The following is an 8,709-nucleotide window of genomic DNA, read 5'->3' as shown; positions in this document are numbered from 1 at the left end:
AAAAGAGTTATTTTTACTTTTTAATCATGTGTGTACACTTATGCTACATGTAAGTATTTCTACACAACTTCAGGTGACTACAGAAATCAGAAGAGGGTATCCAATACACTGGAGCCTGGGTTACGACGATTTGCGGGTTACCTGATTAGCGTTCTTGACTGAATTCAGGTCCTTTGTGAGAATAGTGCATATTCTGAACCACTTGCCAACCTCTGCAGCATGTTTTCTGATTGTCAAGTCTGATATGAACCTGTAACTTACTTATAATCATTAACTTGTGTTGCCATTGCCTATAGTGTAGGTGATCTGGCAAAAGAAGGTGGGAAACCTGTAATAACATTGTGTTATACGGGATTGTTTTATTAAGAGCTAGAGCTCAAGATTCTCTTTGCAGCCTAGATGAGGTTAGTAGATAGCTACTAGGGAGACAGTTGCTTGGTCAAGACTGTTGGGTAGATGCTAGGAACTTTGGACGTATCCCCCCATCTGAGGAAAATGTGATTGGCAGACAAAGACTGATGCTGCAAACACACAGTCTGAGGATAATGTTTTCTTCAGCAACCTGTTTCAACCTGGGAGTAGATTCTTTCTTTAGTCAAACTTCAGAGAAAAGTGAAACGTGGCCAATCCCTTGATCACAGCTTTATGAGACCCTGAAATGATAACTTAATTAATTAATTAATTTTTTATTTAATTATTCCATGAGCTCTGTAGCACAAATTGTTGGATAAAAGTATATGTTGTTTTAGGTTGCTGATCTTGAGGTTAACAATTTATTATTCAGAAGTAGAAATCTAATATATTTTCTTATAAAAACAGAACATTGTGTCATTAGGACTGGGTGGGAAAAGGACACCCATAGGCCCTACTGGAGCTGCTTGCTCTGGGTGGATAAGAGAAACTATGAACATGCCCAGTGCCATTAGCACGGAAGGTGAAGGACATCCACATGTCCACCTGGAGCCATGTGGCACCAGGTAGTAACATACCAGGAAGTCAGGTGCTATTATGGTGACAAATATGGTATCATATGGGAGAGAGAGAGAGAGGAACAGAATGGTCCATGTCCTGTAGAGAGAGGCAGGTCTGAAGAGGTGAAGGCAGTGAGGAACAGGCTGACATGGGAGGCATGCTTACCACCCGGGACCATGTTTGGGTCTATGACCCCAGTGCAGCCATAGTCTGTGTTGATGTTTGTGGCTTCTATTACTACCAAAGGATGTACAGATATCCGGGAGTCTGGGCAAATACCTAAGGCCATGTTGGTATATGAGGGTCATGCTGTCACTGGGGCCAGACAGATCCAAGTGCCCTATGCTGCCATGGTGACATCTGAGCCCAACTTGTAGCCAAGAGCCAAGTCTGGGCCCATAACTCTATTATAGTCAGGGTGTATGTTGATATCCATAGTCCTTGTTACAGTCTCTAGGTCTGGGCCACCACTTGGGGCCATATGGCTTTCTGAGGGTCACCCTGAAGCTGGGATAATGTCAGTCAGACAGAGTAGTCTACACTGCCACTTTGGGCCATATAGTCATATAGGCCCAAGCTACTGCTTAGGGCCATGTTTGGATCCGTGGCCCTACTGCAGCTAAAGTCTGTATCAATGTTTGTGGCTCATGTTACCACCAAAGGCTTGCAGATGCCCAGGGTGTGGGCTGACCTTGAGGCCATGTTCGTGTCTGAGGGTTATGCTGCCACAAGCGTCATACAGGTCAGGGTGGCCTGGCCTACTACCCAGGGCCATGATGTCATCAGGTCCAAGTTGTGGCTAGAGGTCATGTCTTACTTAGTCCATGACCTACTGCAGTCAGGTCTGTATTGTCTATGGCTCCTGTTTTCAATTAAAAGCCTGCAACTGCCTGTGGTCTGGGGCACTATTTGGGGCCATGATGGAGTCTATGGAACAACTGCTATTGGGATCATGCCAATCTGAGAGGTTTTTATTACCAACCAGACTGTGATGATATACGGGTTCAAATTGCTGCTGAGGGCTATGTCTGGGTCCTTGGTCCGGCTATAGCTGGAATAGATTTTGATGTCCACTTCTCACGCTACCACAGAGCCCCTTGCTAACCATGTTTTGAAGTATGAGGGCCATGTTTAGCTGGCCCCACCCTTCACTGGCCTGGGTAGAGCCAGGCTCCCCTCTCTCTAGCCCTGGGTTACTGGAACTTGATGACCCGAGCATAGTATAGATGCTCTTGTCCCTCGTGAAGGAATTGCCCCACCCATACATTAGGAAAGCTGTTCCCAACACTCCCCCTGGGTGTTTGAGATCTGGCTCTGCCCTTCACCTGTGGGGGAAGGGGGGTGTGGTCTGAGCAGCCTGCACTGACCAACTCAGCTACCACCGAGATACTGAGAAACATATCCAAGATATTGAGTTGACACACCTCAACATCTACTGCATCTAAAATCTGCTAGAGCAGCAGAAGGAACTGCTGCTGTATAAACCATAGCAGCAGGATCTCCATGATTCGAGGCCACAGCTGGATATCCTGGAGAAGTTCTGGTGATGGGCCAGTACTGATGGTGTACTAGAAGCCAGAGGCCTTGAACCTGACAAACAACACAGTACACAATTAACATTTGCAAGTAAAGATGTTTGGACAAAAGGGTATCCTACATGATACACAGCAGCTCCCAAAACCACTAAGAAGAATGAAGAAACACTAGAGAGGTGGGAAGTATGTTTTTGTTACCGCTGTTGTTTCTGTTGTTTGCTTCTTTTCTTTGTTTGTTTTTGTTATTTGTTTGCATTTAAATGAATATTCTTATATTTATTTTTTTCACTTTTATTATTTATTTTTAAGTATTCTTTGGGTGGGGAAGGCTAAAAGGTGAAGGACAGATATGGAGGGACTAGAAAATGAATGGATTTGTTTACATGATGTAAAATTCCCAAAGAATGCATAAAAATGTTAAAAAAATGAACATTGTAATTAACATATATATATATATATATACATGCATTGAAAATCATTATGACATCATTTCTAACATTATATTTACAGTAATTTTTAGGAAGTTGCTTTACTTTTTGTCTATATTTACTGGAAGTTTAGTTTTTGAAATATTAAATAATAAAACATTAGCAACATTTTCAAAGATATTTAATTAGTAATTTTTATCTTGTGGCATTGAATATTACCTTTTAAATGCTCATATCAAAGATTTTTATATCAGTTTATAATTTTAAAATTCTTTATTATGTTTATGTTTGTATTAAGAGATGATTCAAGAAATTGAATTTTTCATATTCTCACTACTGTTTGATTTAGGACTGAAGTAATCATGAGAAAAAGTTGGAGATGTAACAACTCAATTTTGCAGTGTGATGATACCAAAACGATAAGAAATGCTATAAAAATGACTTTTTTAAGAACAAACAGACAACTTGCTGAACAATATGTGTGAAACTGTGCTATGTAAAAATAGCAAACTCTTTAGAGTAGACTGATTCAATATCCAACCCACCCTTCCACTCCAAAATAAATAGTTTAAAATGTGCCCTGTTTAGTAAATTGGCTGGCAAAGATTCAAATTAAAGTGGAAAAATAAAGATCCCTGAGAGATATAACCAGAGTCTGACTGTGTGGCGTTAGCCTCTGATTTCACTTATTCTTTAGCTCCAACTGGATGCTTATTACTCAATCACATGTTTTCCAAGTGAGGTATTTGGTTTCTCAAGGAGTTTTGAGAACTAATATGGCAGCCTTTCCTGATGAATGGTAGATGCTCAATGAAACTCTTTATGATATGTGGGCATCCTCAAAGGCAATGGTGCAATTCCTTCAAGTTAAATGGAAAACTTACATTAAAATAAATATATAACATTCCTTGAGAGTATGTGGGCATAGATCTCAATTAGAAAGCTACAGAATCAATGCAGCATAAGACAGAAAATCAGTAGCAATTCCTTTTTATGACCGCAAGTGTGAGATGCATAAATTTCTTCCCAATCAAGAGCCTGGAACAGAGAGCACAGTTCTCAAAATCTGACACCTACAAGGTCAGCCTCAGATTTTAGCCTAGATTACATACATTCTGGACTTTTCCATCTCTGTGTGAGCATTGTGGATACTCAAGCCTGAGCATGGTTTGTAAACAACCTTCTGAGCGTTTTGCTTGCTTGGATTTCCTTGCCATGCTGCCTCTACTAGAGCTCTCTGTGGCTGGCTGCTTCTCTCAGGGCTGTTCTACAGTGCTACAGTGTCTTCTGTTAGGTCTCACCTTCTTCTTCCCTATCTATTTATAAGGCTACCCTTACCTCCTTTGGCTTCTTTTTTCTCCATTTTCTTCTTTACATTTTGCTCCTATGAATTACCCTCACCATATATAATGTTATCACTTGCACTTAACTTTGGCATCTGTTTCTTAAGTACTCCAAATAACATCTCTCCTTTGGAGCCATGTTACCTTTATGAAATTAAAGAGTATAATTGTTCAGTTTTAGTAGAAGGAAATGAAGGCATGGGGTCATTTAGAGAGTCAATATAAAGGGATTGTGTACATGTGTGAATTTCTTCAAGTTTGATCAAGGTTGACCGTCAGAAAACAGAATTGGATATGAAAAATAGTTAATACAATAGAAAGGTTTCCTTAATTACAAAAATCTGCCTGAGAAGAGCGATTTAGCTCTCAAAAATGGTTTCATTTGGTCAGAAAGAGTGTAGAGAGCTGCGTTGTGCCGTGCCTTGAAGGTGGCGCTGGTTTCCGCCCACCACCCCCTCATGAGAATGTGCTCTCAGTCACGTACTAGACTGAGAATGTGGCTTGCTTCCGTGTACCTGGACCTATCCGCATTTCCCACGTAGCTTGCTGGGACTGACTACCCAGAGACTATTTTAGCTGTGGGTTGGTTTTCCCCGGGATTCGAAGATTGTTCAAGGTTCCTGAATAAACTGCTGAAAGAAGGGTCCGGTGTTGCGTCTTCCTTGCCGGTCGAGGTGGTCGCGACAAAAGAGGACGGTAAGGAATATATCAAGAAGGAGTGCCTGTAGTACTGAAGCAAAAAACTGATTACAGCCCACCTCTAGAATCTGAGCTCTGAGGCGATATTTATCTTTATCTGACTTTTGAGAACATCTGTGACCAGTGGGTAATTGTGAAATGTTTTCTAAATTGAACTGAAATCCAATTTTCAGTTATTCTCTGCCAGTGAACCCAGATATAAAATAACTTCATTACATTAAGTTTTGTTGGCACTGACAGCCAATATTTGCCGTGAGAATTGAACTGGTGTATTTAGAGCTGAACTTGAAGGTGTGCTACTCAAGTGTTCTTTCATTCTTTTCAATTCATCAGGACCTTGAGTGAGAATTTTGAATCTACATGTAACAGAAATAGGAGAAACTATTTGCTGGTCTGACCTGGGCTGTAAATGTTGGGGAATACATCTAATTGCTTTTCTGCTACTATTTTTATCTGCTCATTGAAAGCATTTTGGTAAATGCTGGAAGAAAGCCCAACTTAAAGAGGTTAAGCTTCTAAACACCTGTGATCTACAGTCAGATAAAAGTGACAAATTGGGGGAAAAGAAGTAATATCTTCTACTTATAGAAATGTCAGCCCAAACTTTATCTCTGGGAAAACTTCAGCAACTCTAATGTATGCAAGTTAGGCAAGCAGGATTTTTTAGCAGCATTTGTGGATATTAAGATCCCTGCTGCTTTGTAGATATTAGCTGTTCTGTATAGTAGATTTTCTGAGCTGTGGTCTGTTCATTTCCATCAAACACTTATCCTTTAGGGAAAATCATGGAAAGTGTACTTTGTGGTAATAATCTGACACCCAAGACTCTCAACTTGCTGTGTCTTCTATGTAATAGGAAGCATACATGAGGCAGACGGTCTTCAGAAGTCAGAAGAAACTTAAGCTGCAAATTAAAGGGCATGATGAAAATTCAAAGGAAAAGAAAGATAAAACTTGGATCACATAAGTGCAAAGATTCAGGAAAGAAAGCATATAGAAAGAGGTTTGGCTTTCATTAAGAACTAAAACTTAAGTTCTTCAGATATGTTCCGCGATTAAAAGCACATAATGCTCTTGCAGAGGACCCAAGTTTGGTTTCCAACAAGCAGATCAGGCAGCACACAACTGCCTGTGACTCCAATTCTAGGGGATTGAATGTCATCCTATGGCCTTGTGAACACCTATACTCATGACCAGTTACACACACACACACACACACACACACACACACTACATATTTGGATTGTATCCATGGTACTGGGTATAGTTTTCTTTTGGAAGAAAAATTTAAAAATTACCAATAATAAAAATCAACAAAGATAAAACCAACGAGCATAACAACAGTAGAAACTTAATACATTATAAAGTATCTTCAAATCTTTTTTGTGTTATTTGCACACAATTACGATTTTAATGTCTATATTCGGTTAAGTTCAGCTAATTTCATTTGTCATAATGTTTTCTTTTTCTGAATTATTTTAAGGAATTTTCTTTTCAAAATAACCACCTTTTCTTTATCATTGCTGGTTACAAGTCTATAAAAAATATTTCTATTATTGAAAGCCAACATGCATTAAGGAGAAATGGTGTGCTATGTTATGGAAAAGGTTATATGGTATAGCTGAGAGTGAGGCCAGCAGATGTTGGTGACATTCGTCAGACACTTACTTTCCCATAGGTACAGTTTTCACATTTGTGTAATAAAATTCATTAGGAGGCCAGAGAGCTGGCTTATGAGTTAAGTGCATATCCAGCTATGACATAATATTATTAATAAACACTGTAAGCAGAGCTTTTTGGAGAAGTAATCTTTACTACCTACTAATAAATAAATATCAATCTTGGACTTGTAGATGGCTCAGAGATGCATGCTGCTAAATCCGATAACCTAAACTTAAATGTTAGGACCCACATCTTGGAAGGAGAAAGCTAAACTGGGCAAGTTGTCCGCTGACCTCCACACAAACCCTATGTCAAGTGAATTTTTTTTTTTTTTTTTTTGGTTTTTTGAGACAGGGTTTCTCTGTAGCCAGGGTTTCTCTGTAGCTTTGGTGCCCGTCCCAGAACTAGCTCTTGTAGACCAGGCTGGCCTCAAACTCCCAGAGATCCGCCTGTCTCTGCCTCCCGAGTGCTGGGATTAAAGGTGTGCTCTACCATCACCTGATGGAGGAAGGTCATTAGTTAGCTAATAAAGAAACTGCCTTGGCCCATCTGATAGGGCAGAATTTAGATAGGCGGAGTAAACAGAACAGAATGCTGGGAGGAAGAGGAAGTAAACTCAGACGCCATGCTCCCCTCTCCTGGACAGATGTGATGAAGCTCCAACCCAGGATGGATGTAGGCTAGAATCTTCCCGGTAAGCGCACCTTGGGGTGCTACACAGATTATTAGAAATGGGTTAAGAGGCTGAAACTAATGGGCCAGGCAGTGTTTAAATGAATACAGTTTGTGTGTTGTTATTTCAGGCTATAAGCTAGCCAGGCGGACAGAGGCCAGACTGTGGGAAGAGGCCCGCAGCTCCCCAACAACCCCCCCCCCCCGGCATGAATATCTTTAAATAACATACGCATAACACGTATGCACACACACACACATACACACATGCACAATCATACATACTCATTCACAGATAAAGACATATAATTAAGTAAAATTTAAGAAAAAAAGATAAATATCAATTTCTGTTCCATGATGCCTTTGGAACTAGTACTTAGATACTTAGACCAATAATTATGCATATATTATATTAACACATATTCATTATATTTTAAATAAAATATTTATATAAGAACATACATGTATAATCAATAAAATACCAAAGTAACTCAATAGAATTAATAATTCTGTCTTTTGACAAAAAGACCCAGCAGCCTGTAAATATCTCCATCTTCTCAGATGTACACTTTCACATAAGCTATCTTTTGGGGATGATTGCCAAACTACAGCACATTTTATGATGAACCCCTTAAGCTATCCTATTTATGCTACAGCTTAGCCACAGAACAAACTTCCATAGTTATCTCAAACTTCATTCAGAAAGGGGCTAGGGGTAGCTCCCACACTAACTTTCAGTGAACCAGAGCCAGAGAGACTGTGCAAGAAACAATTTTATTCAGGCCTTTTAATGTAACCTTATAATACACAATCCTTTTTCCCGACTAGTGAAATGGTCTAATTAAAGTTCAAAAATAGACCTTAGTAAAATGAGCTGTTCTAGTGGACTTGACTAATGCCCTAAAGTAGAGGAGGAGCTCCTTCCTGCTTGCTCAACCCTCCATGAAGCTGCTGGGCCATCTTGTCTTTCAGTTACAATTTGTATTTAATTGTAAAATATCATGTAACTATTTTTGCTTAAACAACATTTATTTTAAAAATTGTATCTTAAAACTCAGGTTCATTCATCAGAGAAAGCAGATGTGCAAATAGCAATCTAATACTATCTTGACTTGAGTTTCTTAGAAAGTGACAAGCACTCTTGAAACACCTGTGAAAGTCCTCAATTTACTCAATGGCTGAGAATTCGTGACATGCAAGAGACTCAAAGAATGAAGCAGCACAACAATTGAATGAGATTTTGATGGTTCTCAGGGAGTGTGGTTATTGTTGACTGTACCCAAAGAAAGCCATTTAATTTTTTATGTCCTAAGTTTTTACATCTATAATTTTTCTGGATGCAAACAAAGCAACATTCTTTCGTGGTGTTACTACTTGTTTGTTTCGTTTTGTTTTTTC

Source organism: Microtus ochrogaster, chromosome 6 (assembly GCF_000317375.1).
Source record: "Microtus ochrogaster isolate Prairie Vole_2 chromosome 6, MicOch1.0, whole genome shotgun sequence".
Taxonomy (NCBI): Eukaryota; Metazoa; Chordata; class Mammalia; order Rodentia; family Cricetidae; genus Microtus; species Microtus ochrogaster.
Note: the sequence above shows the minus strand (reverse complement) of the source record.